Source organism: Myodes glareolus, chromosome 17 (assembly GCF_982192425.1).
Source record: "Myodes glareolus chromosome 17, mMyoGla1.1, whole genome shotgun sequence".
Classification (NCBI taxonomy): domain Eukaryota; kingdom Metazoa; phylum Chordata; class Mammalia; order Rodentia; family Cricetidae; genus Myodes; species Myodes glareolus.
This window is the reverse complement of record NC_142042.1, coordinates 32,549,792-32,567,502: the sequence shown is the minus strand read 5'-3', so window position 1 is coordinate 32,567,502 and position 17,711 is coordinate 32,549,792. Positions and strand designations below refer to the sequence as shown.

The 17,711-nt window shown below is 35.2% G+C and overlaps 1 protein-coding gene across 1 annotated transcript in view; it reads left to right on the top strand.

The window, feature by feature from the left end:
• Positions 1–2,603: 2,603 nt before the first annotated feature.
• Positions 2,604–17,711, top strand: part of Ndst4 (N-deacetylase and N-sulfotransferase 4) — a 309,646-nt gene continuing 294,538 nt past the window's right edge. The window contains exon 1 of the mRNA XM_048456956.3: positions 2,604–3,207. The gene's annotated coding sequence lies outside the window, so the exon portion shown is untranslated. The remainder of the gene's footprint in view (positions 3,208–17,711) is intronic.

Here is a 17,711-nt window from a genome sequence, read left to right as displayed (position 1 = left end):
TTAGTTTAAATCTATACTTACTAAATAAGAGAAAATTAGATCGTCTTTAACATGGTGTCAAAACAAAATTAAGAGCATCTATTTTATGTTAATCAGCTATAGCAGTAAGCTAAGAGCTTTGTATGCCGTATCTTACTACAAATTAATGGAAAAAATGGTCTATCTGGCTCAAGGACAAGGCCACTGAATGGTGGTGTAACTCATGTTAAGTAATCTAAACTAACTAACAAACATGCAAACAAACAAAAGCTTTAGCAAGTAATTCCCCTCTGTATTCTGCCTTGTTTAACATGTTCCCACCACAAAGTCCACAGTGATTAGTCCATGGACTAAAGTTTAGGAGAAGAAATATATTTGTGGTGGTTTTGAATTCATGTATGCATATTGTGTTATACTCTGTACTGAATATTTACTTTATTTTTAATAAAAAAATGTCAATTAAATCATATTTTTTTAATACAATAGAATTTTAATTCCTATCTTGGGATATTTTTGTAATTATATTTGATAAATTCTATTTTGTATCATAGCACTGACTTTAACGCTATAACATATCCATTGTCATAGTACTCAAAAGTATTTATAATTTCATTTCAGTCCCTATTATGTATCTTCAGATGAAAGCATTGTGTAGACTTATGGTCGAGAAAAACTATTCTGATCAACTTACTTCCTTTGTAATTAGTCTACACAATTCACCTTCATCACCATGCCAAGCTGTGAATCCTGCTCCATGTTTTTTTTTCAATATTTATTTATTTATTTATTTACTATGTATACAATAGTAAGTCTGTGTGTATGTCTGCAGGCCAGAATAGGGCACCAGACCCCATTATAGATGGTTGTGAGCCACCATGTGGTTGCTGGGAATTGAACTCAGGACCTTTGGAAGAGCAGGCAATGTTCTTAACCTCTGAGCCATCTCTCCAGCCCCCTGCTCCATGTTTTCATGGAAGAGTTTTGCATCAAGAATAATTGAGCTGTCATTTAACTCCAAAGTGCAACCATTTATATGACATTACTTCTTTATAGGTCTCTGAAACAGAAATATAGCAATGATGTAATAAACTCAAGTATTTTGTAGTAATGTTTCTTTCCACTTAAGCAGTTTCTGAAGAACTTAAAATATTAAATAAAAAAGAAAAGAGAAAAACTATGGTTGGCAGGATGTACAATGACAGACTGCTTTATTAGCAATTGGAAGGCTTTGATTTTGATACCCAGCGCCACAAACAAAAACTATGCAAGATGGAAAATTTCAATCAGCTTTTAAAATTTATTTTTATTTATACTGAATCATGGAAAGTGTGTTCCTTTTAATACTATTTTATTATAATACTGGTAAAAGATTTATGTGCAATATGCTTTTCCATCTCAATTTTAAAGGGTTTCACTACAAAAATTCTGTCTTGACCTTCAAATTCATCTTTGCCCCCTAAATGTTGACAGCAAGTAAGGAGACCTTCCTAAACCTTTCTTGAAGGTTTATAACCAAAGACATTCCTTTGATATTTGTTTTCCTATTTACCTGAAAATTAGTGGACACATGATTCATAACTTTCCAGATTGTTCTTAATGTTTATACAAAACCTTTAAGTACTCTTTGCAGAATTGATAGGTGTGCTTGTTCTCAGCTTGATATGCGTGTGATTATCTGCAACTAGCAGGCAGATCCTATACATGCTTTAACACCAGTTAGATAGGATGCAGATTATATCATAAATATTAACTATAATGGCTTATCAACTACCACCTACCTTGAGGATGATTAGCGGAAGGAATTGGCTATTTCTATCAATCATACCTATAGTCATAGCTATTTTCTGAAATCACCTAGGTCCTACCTGTGCCGTCTATAACTGATCACACACACACCAGAGAACTATGACATAGAAGTGTGCACAGCTCTATTCTTCCCTGAAACAAATTTTGTGTGTGTTTGTGTGTGTGTGTTGTTCTATTTATTAAATAATTGATACTAAAGAGCATACTGAAATAACAAGAATGAAGTAGTCTGCAAAGGACCATCCGTGCAACATGTTGCCTCTGTATATGCATTCTGCTACAAAAAGTACAAGGACCTTACACAAAGTACATAAACATACTTTAACTTCCATTCATGCGTTTGCAAGAGTTTGTAGTGAGCAAAGGATGCCATCATCTTATATTTATGAGGAATAATTTTAAAGTTTTAGAAACTGAAATGTAGCTTCTCATAGTAATTCAGATTTTACCTCAGTTATTTAACAGTACATAGTCATAATCCTGATATCTGTTCTTACTTATGACACATGGTTAAAATATTATAACTTTCAGGATTCGGTAGCTTACACGCATTTCTCCAGGTTTTTTATTTGGATTTTTGCTCCCTTTGGAATTGAGTCTTTGGCTGGGACATATTCACAGCAGAAAGCCCCACCATGAACTTTTATTAACCCACTACAACAGTTGATACAGTGTCATAGCTGCAAAGTGGAATGTTATACTCAGATTTTGCATTTAATATTCCAACTGTACAATGAAAGATTATACAAATCCTCAAGGAACATCCAATCAATCAGTGCTGTGTGAGGGGGAAGGCAGCCGGTGGCTGAATTAGCTTCTGCTGGAATGTGTTCATGTGTAAGATCCCACTGACTGGATGACATCACAACAGCTTCAGGTCCTTGAAAGTCTTGAGGATGATTAGCTGAAGGAATTGGCTATTTCTACCAATCATAACCCGGCAGAGCTGCCTTCATAGTTCGGGAGATAGGAGAGAAAGACGAGGGAGGGAAAGACCGACTCCAGCTAAGCAAGAGGTGCAGCGGCAGTCGCAGAGGCAGACAGGAGCAGCTGGTATTCCGGTGATTAAATAGTTCTCATAGCCTTTTTGCTGTACCCAATCTGCTCCCTGGTGTAATGCTCGTGTCCGAGAAGGAAGCTGCATTTTAACGGTGTGCTGAACAGAGGTCTGAATCATTCCAGCTGGCTGCTTGTTTTGAAAAGGACAATGTGTGTATAAATAAAAAGACTGCTGGAAGAGTTCAGACACCAGCAGTGGAGCTGACGAGGGCTCCCGGAATTCTGTAGAGGCAGATGGCATGAACTGAAAGCTCCGTTAATTAACCTGGAGTCAAGTAAGCCTCAATTCTGGATATCTTATTTTCTAACTCCGGATAAATTCAAGTTAGCAAAAGAAAAAAAAATAATGAGATGCTTCTTTAGGTAAGTTACTTCCCTAATTTGTTGAAATTGGCGATGACTGGGTATGCGTGGCTTAGCTTCATACACAAGTGAAACGCACTGAAGTTTTATATGTGAAAGATTTATATAGAAGTAGATACTTTTAGAGCCAGATTCAATCTCCCTTTCTGGAATGTGTGTACATACCTGTCAGTGTGTTTTTATAGAAGTTATATTTGCCCTGTAAATAGAACAGACTGTCCTGCTGTAAAATAGGAACTGTAACAGCAAATGAATTTTAGACACTTACCCCAACATTTGCACCAAAACATTTCCCTAGATAACAGGTTAGTTCTGGTCCTACTGAAATCACCAGTTTTGCAAACTCAACCTTTGTAGTAATTGTTACCTACCTAGGAAGTATTATTTAAATGTTAAATGTTACCTATGAAGTATTATTGGGAACATGGCATGAAAAATTTCCAAGATGAGAACTCTTCTTATGACCTGAGATTTTACGTGTTCTCTGTCTTGATGGAGTTCTTGAGAGAAACATCCGGCATACACATTTGAAACTGTTTGTAATGAAATATATGTTGTCCCCTAGCTCCTACTAGAAATGTAAACATCTGAGACTAATATATGCTGTATTCATTTCCTAGATTGTGAGGAGCAAAACAAACAGCTCGTACCCACACACGCCTCCAAAGTCCCTTGCACAATAAAAGTGGGAAACCAGAGATGTTTGAAGTTGAATTTAGTGTTTCCATTATGTATGTCAGAAGAAGTTGAAATTTAAAAATATTAGAAACTTACTTCCTTTTAACATGTCCTAATTATAACAGGATACAGGTTTTGGTCTCTGTAATTGTGTTTAGAAGTGATGTGCTGTTTATTACTGTTGACTCTGTCCTGAACCTTAATTAGCTTCAAGAAAGTTTCCTCACTTCACCGTCTCTCTTTCAGACTCTCCTCTGCATGCCTGCAGTGTCTTTTCTCGGAGTCTGTTCATTAGCTTCATGTCATAGTTGTGGCAATGTTAATTATGTACCAAGATAGTGACGTCTTTCTATAATTCAGGCTTCCGTTATCCACTTTCTTGACAACTTCATAGTTAAAATCCTTTATTTCTTAGTATAAGAGGGAACAGATGAAGACAGGGTTTACTAAAATTACTTTAATTTCTCCCAAGCTAGGTGGCATTGGCTTTCCCCTAAATTGTCGTAATGGTTTTTATTTCAGATCAAAGTAACTATTTTAATCTTTTTTTACCAGAATTGTGCTGGTTATGTATTCAGAAACATAGGTAGTAATACACGCTTTGTGTTTTTTCTTTCTATGAAGCAAGTATAAGTCAAGAATACAAGTCACGGGCCATAAGGCTCTAAGTGTCCAACCAGTACTCCTAAGACATACATGTTGAATAAAGAAAATAACCTTGCCATTTATGTTTACCTCAGCACAGAAATAGACATTTTAATTCACTATGTTTGTTGCCATTGTTCAGTAGAGAATCCTCGGGCAACCTTAGGATACTTAGCTTCTATGGTATGAACATGGGCAGGAGAAGATTTAGGGGAAACCTTGTGAGAAAGTTTCCACGTGCACTACTTTCAAACTATAGCATGAAAGTCACCCTTGTTGAGAAAATACAGATAAAATTTATGCATAAACCTTAAGTAAAAGAAAATTTTATAAATAAAAGAATATTTTATTATATCTTATTTTTAACAGACCAGTGGGAAATTCATCTGAATATAAATATGTAAATCATAGTTTTGTCTCAATATTTGAAAAACAAAATAGAAACACATGTTCATATGTCGTATATGTATATACACTCACCTGAAGAAACAAGTCTTAGATTTTTGTCTGGCAGGAAAGCTGCTACATCTGATATCTATTCTTTCTTCACCCAAGAAGGCATGCCATGGTACCATATAAAAAAAACACAACAGATCTTTAATTAATCACAACACCAGAGCCAATATTTTTTAAATGCTAAATAAATGTTTCTAATCCACACACGAGTTGTTGCCAAGAAGTTTAATGTATCTGTGATCTCCTCCCACTGTCTCTGAGTGGAAGGGCCTGTGAGAACGAAATACCATCTTACTGTCTTTCATTTAGTGACAACTACTTAGGGGGAGCAGAGGAGCATTTAGCATACTGTGTTGAAACTGGAAGGTTCTGGCTGATGCTGCCTCTCCAGATTTGGAAAGCAGCTAGGGAAACTTATAAAGAAAAGCTGGATTATCAACCTTGGCTGTCAGCCAGGTTAGAGGAGCTGTACACCCAGAAGGCTAATTTTTTTTCTGGACTGAAATTTATTGATAATGTATTATGTTTTCAGTCTAACCTGTACAAACTGGAATTTTCAAGAGTAAATATATTGTCAGACTAAAGCAAAGCTGTAAAGTTACAAAGGTTTCTTCTTTGTTAAGGTTGGTAGGATGAAATCATATATATATGATATATATATATATCATATATTGTGTGTGTGAAATTACATATATAATATATAAAATATTATATATTATGCCTAGCATAAACTTCATAAAACACAATATGCAGTGACAAGTAAAGAAGTGATGAGGTGCCTCATCCAAGCACTAGCTTGGAATGGGAGGGAGATCAACAATGCTGTATATTGATGTGTGCAAAAATCAAAGAATTTAAAGGTTTTTTCTCAAGAAATTAGCTTAGAGAAAGTCCAGTAAAAGTAGAGATACCAAACACTTTGGTGGTGTGGTAGCTGGACAAGAAAAGGTAAACTCTCATTTATTATGTACCCCAAATGACTAGCAAAAGCAGATGTTGTCTGTTGTTTATTTTAAGTTCACAAAGTGAGAGAAATGGGTCAGGTGCCAGACACTATGCGATTGCCTTCAGCCATCACGATGTAGCAGGCAGCAGCCTTCTCTTAACACTTAGGAAACTTTCAGCTATCCTGCTAGACCGAGTGTTAAGTGAACTCTCCTTTTGGCTTGTCTTCTTGAAGCTTCAGCAGTCCGAGCCGTTCACGATAATGTGGAACTTACGTGCATACAGTACCTGTGTCAAGCTTTATTTATCAGATTTCTAAAGGATGAAACCACATTAACATTTTCTTTAAACAATAACATTGAATTAATAGGTGTTTTCTAAAACCCTGGATCACCTGATAGTTAATTTCAAACTCACTGGAAGTATCAAATATTTCAAAATAGATAGTTTTTTGAGATGAGAATAGTTTTGAGATGAAAAGAGTAAAAAGAGTAACTTTCTCTACATTTCTACCTATGAATGCTCTACAGATATTACATGGTATATGTATTTCCTTGGTCTCTTTATACTATGCCATATCCCTTAATATGAAATTAATTCAGTCATGACTGGTGTTATAACAAAATAACTTTTATGATGACAAAATTCATAATGAATTTGAGTTAATATAAATATATAGTATTTTAACAGTATTTTCAAGAGGCTTACATATGTTATTTTGAGAACTGTACATGAACAATTATTATTAACTACTAGAACCAAAGGAAGAGCCCATGAAAACACAAGGAGTTAGAATGACTTCTGCCGGAATGCTTGGGAACATTCCTTGCTGTATTCAGAATATTTTTGGAAACAAGGTAGATAATAACATTATTAGGTTGTGGAATTGAAAATTCTGTTCCAAAATCATACCTTACCATTCATAAGAATAGTTGTTTGAAATGTTTGAAAAGTTCAATAAAGAAAGCAGAATCCAGCAAAGTTACAGGCATAGTCACACAGCACAAACACCTCATGTTCCTAAGTTAGAATTTCCCAAATCCACAGTTTTTGTCATTAATATTTAACAGCTTTTGCTTTTATTTTCCATCATTTTATTTCCTTCTTCCAGTGCTGTGGCTCAAACACAGGACTTTTTTACATATATATACTAAGCAAGTGGTCTGTTACTGATTGACCTCTAGTTCTTATTAAAATTATTTAATAAACTTCAAATATAACCACGAAGAAGTTGAAATTCCACAGACCAGGTTCAGTATGATCATGCAAAATGTAAACGTAAGTACACACTGCTTCTGATACTGTCCTTGCTCCCACCATTTTTCCACCTTTACTCCCCTTTGTCTTTCTTCCGTTCATCCTCCTTCATCTACATTGATTCTGTCATCCCCGCCCCCTTTCTCTCTTCTCTGTTTCACACTTGCTCTTCTCTCTGGACTCCCCCCACTCACCTTTCCCATGGCAGGTTTCATGCTCTGTGCATAGCTGGTGAGCAAATCACTCATGCTTAACATGGTAGCACATATAATAAAGACCTGGCATGCACACAGAGCAAGTGGTGAAACACATGGGGAAAGTTGGTTAAAGCACTGAGGAAAGTAAGATAAAATGGGAAACTCGCATCGGAAAAGTAGCTGTCAAGATAACTGACATCTATTCTCCTGCTTTGTTGGTAGGCAGTTTACTTTTCTAAACACTTTATATACAGTTCTTTGTTCCCTGCGCACACGCTCTCACAGCGTATTTTCCCACACCAAATGCACCACGGTGCTAAAAATAAAATAATAGAAGCAAATGATCATAATAACTGTTGTTTAAACAGCTATTATTAATCGTTTTTTATTCAATAACAAACCTTGTAACATTCACATGCATCCTAAAGGCCAACCGCCATGAATAAAGAAGAAGACTATGGGAGGGACAGGTACTGGACACATTTTGGTAGCTTGGCTTGACTCCATGCCTGAATCAGAAATTCAATTGTAAATTGCTAATCCACACAATTTGTCATATTTCATCAGACTTTTCTAAAGAGTTCTTGATGCACTGAATAGTGCTTCACGCCTACATTAAAAAAATCATTTAAACCTCAAAAATAAATATAGCAACACTAAAGACTAATACAAGGAGAGGAAACAGATGCGGTGATGCATATGCTCCTAACAAATGCATATAAAAGTCCTAATTCCGTTCATTACTCTAAAGTGCAGACGAATAATTAGAATCAGAATTTAAATTTGATCTGCTCTCAAACTGTCTTTCCCTAAATTTTATGGCACTCCAGTAAGAGTTCATATATTCTAAAACGTAAAGTGAAAACAAACATCTATGTGAATTATATAAAAGCAAACATCGATGTACAAATTATATTTAGTCAATCATTTAAATTATATGACTCTTTATATCTCTGTGTAAGAAAGATTTACTTAGAATAAAACATGTTGTTAATAATCACAAAGAGACGAAAAAATTGTCCAGTTTAAGTTGAACTCAGTATTTCACTATCTGTTCATTGTTCTCATTTCCATGGAGGAAAATTAAGGTTTTGATTTTTTGTTCATTTATGTTCATAGTGACCATGATAATAATATCACTTTCTTTACTACTTGATAAATGCTATTTAAAGTACTAGAACAAATAAAGCCCATTATCATGAGGATTAAAATGAGAGGTGACAATGAGTTCTCTATAGGTGAATGAATGAAGGTGAAGAACCAAATGTTTACATGAAAGCCATAGGTAGAACAGGTTAGTGAATGCCCTTCTGAGAAACCATCCCACAGACAATCCATTTCAAATTGAGTGCTGGATGATTATTCTTTTTCTCATAGAAGAGAATGTCATTAGCGCTAGCCATTTCTTATAAGACACAAGATACAACAGTAGACTTTGTCTCTGCCTATTGGTTATCCTTCCCAGTTCTGAGTAGCTGCAGGGAGAAGTTTAGGCTACAGCACACCCTTTGTGTTACTTCTCGAGGAATAGGGAACCCATGTAATTTTACAAAATAGAGTTTTCAATTTTACCTGCCTCTATTCTTTTCAGTTTTAAGTACTTAAAAACTCATATCAAATACTGGACTTTGTTTTCTCCCCGTGGGATGCCTTACTCTCTCTGAGCAGTGGATGGGAGTGAGGTGGGGATGGTAGGGAAATCTGGTATAAGGGAGGAAGTGAGAACTGGGATTGGTATGTAAAATGAGAAAAGATTGTATTAAAATTTTAAAAAATCTCATGTCAATATAAACTGCCTTAGACCATATTTCTCTGTGTATATTTTCAAAACTAATGATACTGTTAAAGCCTAAGTAGTAGAAGACCTGACTTCCCATATTTATTTCTACAAACTGGTAGGAAAACGAAACAGAATTCCAGAAATACCATTCAGTTACCTGAGTGGTGGAGTTAAAGAATGGTCCAGAAAGATAAGTATAATTACTGAATATGGAAATACATATATATTACTTTCACCAATTATAAAGTACTTCAAGCTCAATAAGAGGCAATACTGGAATAAGAGTCTGTTTACTGTATCACTAACACTGCTCTAGGGGGCATTAATGAAATCATAGTGTCGGTACCAAGGAAACAATGGTCAATAGTCCTGCTTAGCACAGATCTGACATCATTTGGTCTACCTTTCAGTCTCAGGTTCCTAATGCCTTACATTATATATAGTCTTCTCTGGCATTCCTTTCTTCCATACTGACCTAGGCACCACTCTTTTGTCCCAATGTAGTTCTATCCCAGAACCAATTATCTCACAGTGTAATTGCTATTCCCTGTTAGTCCTACATTCCAATTTAACTAGAGATTTTTGGTGATGAGAATGTTCAGAGAAGTAGAGAGGGAGTGTGGTTTTGATTAACAAAACGTTTAAGGAACCCATGGTAGGGTAGCCCCATGCACTAAGCAGTTGGTCAAATGGTGATACTTGAGAAAAGGGTGCTACAGAGGACCAGTATGAAAGCATTTTTTGGAGGTATAAGTGCTATATTCTGGGATGCTATTAACCCCAAGTAATGATAGATAGTGGGTAGTTGCTTCTAAAGAGTATCAAGAAAAGTGATTCATTCCAGAAATTGTTGCTATTTCGCTCAGTCAAATCAACTAACACAGATTGATCTACCCATTTGAAACTTAGAGCAAAGTAACTTCTGCCTTAAGTAACAGACATTTGGTGGTTTATAAGTTTTCTTACTCCTTTTCATGTTATGATTTTAACATAAAAAAAGTTTCTGAGTAAGGACTCTGTCCACCTAACCCCAGCCAGCACTGAATTTAGCAGAATTTCATGGAAGTTTCATATAAATATATATACTTTATATATTTTTATATTAAAAAATATTTAAAATCAATTATAAAATAAAATAAAAATAAGTTAAGGTATATTTTATATACTTTATAAATATTTATAAAAAACATTTTGGAAATAAAAAGGGAAGAAAATAATGCCTATAGGAAGGCTTATTTTATTAATTTAAACAAAGTGTTTTTGGTCTTTTGAGACAGTTCAGTAACTAAGATATGCAAATAAAGTCATTGATAAAATAATATCCTAAATTATATTTGTCATAGAAATTATTTGAATAATTTTGTAATGTAAGCTCTATTAATTAAGACATACAGTCATGCAAGCCATAAATTAGGTTTAAAAATGAATGTCAAGACCTAGCATAAGGCATCCAAACAATAAATTTTGGGTCAATCAATATTGGTTTTAAGTTTAGTTTGTCCTTCTTTTGAATAAATGTTCAGGAGATTAATAAAACCATTTCTGTGTCAGGAGTTTGGGTTCTATTTATGGTTATAATGCCTACATTGTGAACTACTGGAAAATCAAATATGAAAATAAATTTCAAAATGCTAGCAAATTTGGAAACTTTAGACATTTTAAATTAATAGAATTAAGTTTTAATTACAGGCATCAGTAATCTTGCTTTGACCTATAGTATAACTTTTGATTCCTTTTTAAAGTAACCTTTGAGTGATGGGGTTTGGTTCTATCCAACCTGGTCCCAGTGCTCTTCCCTTCAAAATAAAAGTCTAAGACAACTTAGTGTATTCTCTACTGTGCTTACATCAGTATGACTATTGATAATATAATAAAAGTTTCAACCTTTATTGATAAATATTTAATATAAATTCATCTTGGCCTTGAAAATTAACAATGAAACATACAGAATAAAGAAAGTGGAGCTTAGATGAGTCAAAGAATTAAGAAAAAGTCCCTACTAATCTCCCTTGGTTCTGTGGCATAGTGGAGTAGAGGATGAACATGCAAATCGAAGGAAAGAAGAAAACAAACCTTCTGAAAATGAAATCAGCTAGAATGAAACAAAAAGAATTGTTTCTTAGGTGGTCTGGTCTTCTATCTCTCTAGTAGGTCAAGAAGTGAAATGGAAAGAAGATTCTTTCTAAAATTTCTGTTCACATTGCTGCAGTCACTCAGTGAAAACATAAGACATCTTGCTTACCCATCATTTCTTTACTACTCATACTTATGTTGTTCACAGGTTTATATTACATATTACTCTATTGGCCTGGACTGGGAGTGGAATGATGTAGCTATATATTTACTTACCATATATCTATTTGTGTGTCTTAAACTGATCTCATTCTCCCAAAGGCACGTTAACTCCTAGTTGCCAAATATAATCTGAAGATGAACTTCATGTTTTACATTTCATAATTTTCCATTTTTTTATTAAGTAGACTTTCTAAGTGGTGGTTTCAGTGCAGTGCTTGTTACAGTTAAGGAATCCACCATTAACTTCACAAACAATGCTAAATTTCAGTTTTCAAGTACTAATATAGGAACAGTTCAAGAAGCATTGCCTCTGACAAATTGTAGAATTATATTTCCTTTGACACATTGAGTTAACTAATTTATTTTACATCCTGACTCTGTTTCCCCTCCCTCCTCTCCTCCCACTCCCTTCTACTCCTCCCTTTTGCTCTCACCCATTCACCCCTGCCATTCACTCCTCTGTTCCTGTTCAGAAAGGGGCAGGACTCTAATGAGTATCAACAAATCATGGCATATTAAGTTGCAGTAAGACTAAGCACCTCCCCTTGTATTAAGTCTGGCACGGCAACCCAGTATGAGGAATAGGTTCCCAAAAGCCAGTCAAAGTATTAGGGGACAATAATAAGCCCTGCTCCCACTGTTAGGTGTTCCACAAGTAGACCAATCTACACAACTATTACAGGTATGTAGAGGGCCTAGGTGGGTCTCATGCAAGCTGTCTGACTGTTGATTCAGAATCTGTGAATTCCTACTAGCCCAAATTAATTGTTTTGATTTACATTTCCTGATGGTTAAGGATATTGAACATTTCTTTCATTTCTTTGTGTTTCTCTGCTATTTGAGATTCTTCTGTTGAGAATTCTCTGTTTAGATCTGTGCCCCTTTTTAAAATTATATTATTTGCTTTTCTGATATCAACTGTTGTGAGTTCTTTATTTATTTTGGAGATCAACCCTCTGTCAGATATGGGGTTGATGAAGATCTTTTTCTATAGTCTAAAGTCTTTCCTCTAGTCTTTTCTGTAGTCTAAATAATAGAATCAAGAAAATCACTCTAAATCCCTTCTCGTGGGTTTCTAGAAGACTTTTTTTTCTTTCTAATTTGAGAATGTTGGAGCTTGTATTAGTTTTGGGCTGAAAATAGTTTTGTGTATTACCTTCTATGTTATTTCCCATTGATGATCAAACTGTCCTTAAATTGTACAGTATGTAAAGAGTTAAAATAAAATAAAATATAGAGGAAATGTATGATAAATAGCAAAAATACTAATGTAATCAAATGGAACATGGCTTCTCTGGATACAATATTATCCAGATGGTTTACAGCAAACTAGATAAGCCAAAGGAAGACACAGTGGATACTAAGATGTTAGAAAAAAATCAGCACAAAATATTTTCTATTTTATTAAATTTCTTAATAAGCTTATTACCAGACAGTGAAAAAAATGTATTTGTTGATATTTAGAGAAGTGATACCAAATAACAGCAAATGGGGAAAAGGCAGTTTTGAATGATCAGGATTATGTTGCCTTTGTTACATCACTTTTCTACGCATTGTACTCTGCTCATTCTCATTCTTTAAGTCATTACAAAATTATTTTGTTAACTGGAATTTGTGTTTCCTTATATACAAAATAAAGAGCGTTAATTTAGCATTTATTTTCAATTACCATCTGTTCACTCAGTAATAGTGAATGTTACATAAACACTTCCTTGGTAATGCCACATCATGATGCAAAAAGAAATGCAGGCGCAAGGGCTCTTCCTCTGCAGTGCAGAGCAGACTGTGGTTATATTGCCCAGATTGATCTACATTTTCACTGGGAATTTTCTATTGATTACCTTAGATGACTTCACATAGCAAGTCAGTGGTGGAGAAGTAATAGTTGGAATTAACTTTAAGAGGGAGCAATCTTTAGTTAATTCTGAGGCTGGCAAGCTTCATTTATAATGATAAAGCAATACATAACTTCAGAAACAAAATTATTAAGATAAAGCTTGTAGGAGATTTCAAATAGTTTTATAGTGACTTGGAAATGCAATTGTAACACCAGTAGAAACACATGGAAATCATCTAACAAAAGCAAATAAAATAAATTCAGTTACTTTTTAGAACTTGCAATTTAAGAAAGATCTATGTGATTTTCAAAGATGAAAATCCTGCATTAAATACTATAAGCTAACTTTTCACTCTTCATTTAGAGGTCACTAGGTTTCTATATTCTTACTTCATTGATCTCTATCTTTTTAGAGACTTGGCTTACAAATACAAGAGCAAGTGGGTGCTTTATGTTTCATGGGCGATCACTTCCATACCCGTCTTCTGAGACAATTAACGGGGATGCCAATCAATATGCCTTGGAACAATAGTTTCTAAAGAATGAGCATTGAGCTAGACCAAAGCAATCTTCAGTCGGTTCCAATCATCTCACTCCCATTGGCTATAAGTTTGAATAACTTCAGTGTTCAGAGAAAAGTGACAAATATGAAGACACTATTGTATTTATGCAGGAAATCGATCATGCCGTTTCATTTCTACATCTGGATGGAAAAATTCCTTTCTGTTTCTAGACTCCCTATTCTCTCTCTTCTTCAAAGCAAAGCCTCTAATTCTATTTGCTATTAATTTATTCATGATACTTTTACTTATTATTTGGGAATTTCACATCATACACCCTTATCACACTCACTTCCCTGTGCTCCCTGGCTTCAATATTATTTGCTTATTTATTTTTTTATTCATATATCCATACTATTTCATATTAGCAAACATGCTTAGTGTTAGGTTTTATTATGGTGCTTTAGAGAAAAGAGATTACATAATTTCTAAGCTTCTGAAAATCCTGCTCTGCTGACTTCTGCATGTGGGAATTTCATTTCTTTCTGAAATCTCATGGTATTTTTCTGAGGGATCTCACAAGCTGGTAAATATTTGTTCAAGAGAGTAAATTCAGTATTTTTATTAATGCTTCTCTTTCCGTCTCTCTTTTATTCTCCCAGCTAGCTCACCACTCCTGCCTTGTCAACTTTATTTTATCTTGATATCACTATGTTGGTGTTCTATAGTCTACCATGACTCCCTTTGAAATGCGAAGTAGATGGTTCTTTGTATACCTGGATTCAAACATAGCATCAGGCAGTTGGGTAGAAATGTCTGCATCTTTCTTTTGCTTCATCACTTGTACTTCGTCACTTACAATAACCCATGTAGTGCTGTGCACCAGGGTCATGGTGTGTGTCTGTCATCTTGCTAGCTACTCTCTGCTTCATTATGTTACTCAGTTTTGTGAGTTTTTCTTAACCTACCTAGGATCTCGCAATTTTACCATCGACCTTGAATTTTCTTCCCATGTAATCAACAGCACAATTTTATTTCTTTTTGCATGTCTCCTTGGTCTTACAGGAATATTACTACTTCATTCTCAAAGCATTTTCTTCACCTGTGTTTAACCAGGTCTTTCTTGTGATTTTCTTCATCACATGGTGCCCTTACTTGCTTTATTACTTGAATGTGTCATAGGTTGGATTTCCATCTCTACTGAAGAATTGGACCAAGAATAACCCAAGGGAGAGAACTATATTACCGGGAAAGTAGCAAGTATTGGGGTGATTCATGAATCATATTTTCCCTCTGTACAATCAATCAGCAACTAATGACACTTCAATTTTCCTTTGACGCTGTTGTAAAAGGGTGTATAAGAGTGTGTGTATGTGTGTATATGTGCAATCACTAGTGTGCATGTGCATACAGACACATGCATGTGGATTTGGAAGGACAAATTGTGGGAGTAGGTTCCTCTCCTCCATTGTTTCAGTTCAAGGCATCAAAATCTAGTTCTCAGGATGGCTGTAAGTGCCTTTACCCATCAAACAATGTAAATCAATCACTGTATTTGTTCCTTCTTACAATAAAAGCCTTTCTGTGCACTGAATGGCACAGATTAGCAGGTTAGTACAATAGTCTCAGATAAAGGAAGTGAATGAAGTGAGAGGGAGGAAAAGGAAACAGAAATGAAGGATGTGATGTTATGAGGGTGTCATGGAGATGCTTGAGGTACATAGGAACTGAAAACCAATAGGCTATTTTGGGACTAGTGAGATGGAACGGTGGATAAAGGTATGTGCTGCCACGCCTGATGTGCTAAGTTGACCTGTGATCTGACTGCTTGTGTTTACACACCTGCATGCAAACACATGCACAGAATAAAGAAATAAAAAATAAATTGGAAATCACTCTGTTTTGTGAATTAGAAATATTCAAAGTTGTTTGGGGAGGTCTAACTAAAACCTCACATAAAAATGCCATGAAGGAATACATTCTTTTAATTAATTCATTTTCAGAGCAGTTTTGAATTCTTAAGAAAATTGTTCAGACGATACAGTTTCCCCCAAGGACATTCCATGTAATGGATCAGACTGGAAGACAAACGGAGAGTGACAGATCTCACCGTCACTCAAAGTGATGAGTTGTGGTTTCCCATTGCTTCTGTGGCATCCATAAATAGGATGCAGAGTACCTCCCAGTCTTGGGTCATCTTGACAAGCTTATTTTAAGATTTATTTGTATGAAATTTGTTGTGAATATTGGATATACCTGCTCTAAAATACATACCTTATCGTGTGTACCTTTCATTGTCATCCCTGACAGTGACTTTCACGGAGCCAAAGTTTTTACTGAAATGGCTTACCTATTTCTTATTTCATAGATTAATGCTGAGCTCTGACTTCACTGTCAGAACCGAAGGCATATTATTTTCTCCCATCTTGCATTCTAGGAGTATTATAGTTTCGCTTTTTACACTTACCTTGAGGCAAGTGTACAATACGTTTTTAAGTGATCTATGATCCATTCGAGTTAATTTGAGGAAAGTGCCTTTTGTCCTTGTACACAATACTTCACATGTTCATGTTCTATTACCATTTCTTGAGAATATCCTTGCTTCATAGATTCACTTTTGTTCCCTTGTCAAAGAATAGTTTTCCACAGAGAGTTTGTTTAGGAACTCACTATTCTCTTCTATTGATCTTTTTGTCTGTTCTTTCAGTAGATACTATCACAATTACTGTACCTTTCTGGTGAGCTTTGGATTTTGTTTGTTTCCATTGTTCTTCTACAATGCTGAATGGTCATTGCTGATGACTGGGGCTCAGTGCTGCTCTCCGACAAAAATGAGCAGTAATTGATAACTGATACCTCTCAACCTGGAGATTCTTGGTGACATATCCAAGTAAAGAGTGAGGTTAAGCATACTTGCAATGGTCTCTAAGGAAAGTGAACATAATTCTGTCAGAGATGTTGTTGTACTATTAAAAGGAATGGAGGGACAGAATATGGGGTGAGTGATACATGGCAAAAACAAAGGAATGCTGGTGTGAATAGTTTAGTGGAGGAGCAAAATATCACTGCAGCTCAGTGGGGTGGGTTGATATCTCCTAGTAGCATCTTAAATGAGCACACCTTGATCAGGTACATTAGCAAGAAGGATACTCTATCGAATGGGAATATGAGTGAGTATATATAGTGGGTACATGCTTGTATCTGATACATTCTCCATCAGATGATCAGCAGAGGAGAGTGGCAAAAGGCAAAACATGCTAGAACTGAAGATGGAGGAAAATAAATGAAACAATAATCTTTGAGAAGAAGCTGACTAAAAATAGCAAACTATATAAATGAATTCTAGAATTAAGGGATGAGCTAAAGGCATGGATCATGAATGTAAGTAGTCTGGGGTGTTTCTTCTGACCTCAAGATCACAAGCACTGATTTGCTGAAATGTGGAATATGGGCATTGCTATTGCTTAGAAAAGGGGTAGATAACAAAGGAAAGGTCTTGACTCTTTGTAAAACAGAGACAAAATGATTGAGCACAATCCGTACAGAGTGAAGAGTGTGATTCCATGAAATAGGATAAAAAATGAATGGGAAATGACTCATAGGTGCTCTGAGTGTTCAGTACTGCTAATGTTGGATTGATAGGTGAAGTAAGCTGCTGTATAGGGGATTGTGACTTGGTAGGACAACGCATGGCATTAACATAACAAACCAGCCTTAGAAATATATTTATTCATTTTAATACAAAGATCTAACATGTGACCATAGGACTAAGTGTCAATAGTAGGGAAAAGATAAGAACATGTATCATAGACCCACAAACAGAACTACAGTTAGAAGAATCATTCACATAGCTACCTTAGTGTCCAAATTATTACATGAGAATTGGTGCTTTCTAAAAGATTGAATTTTTCAGA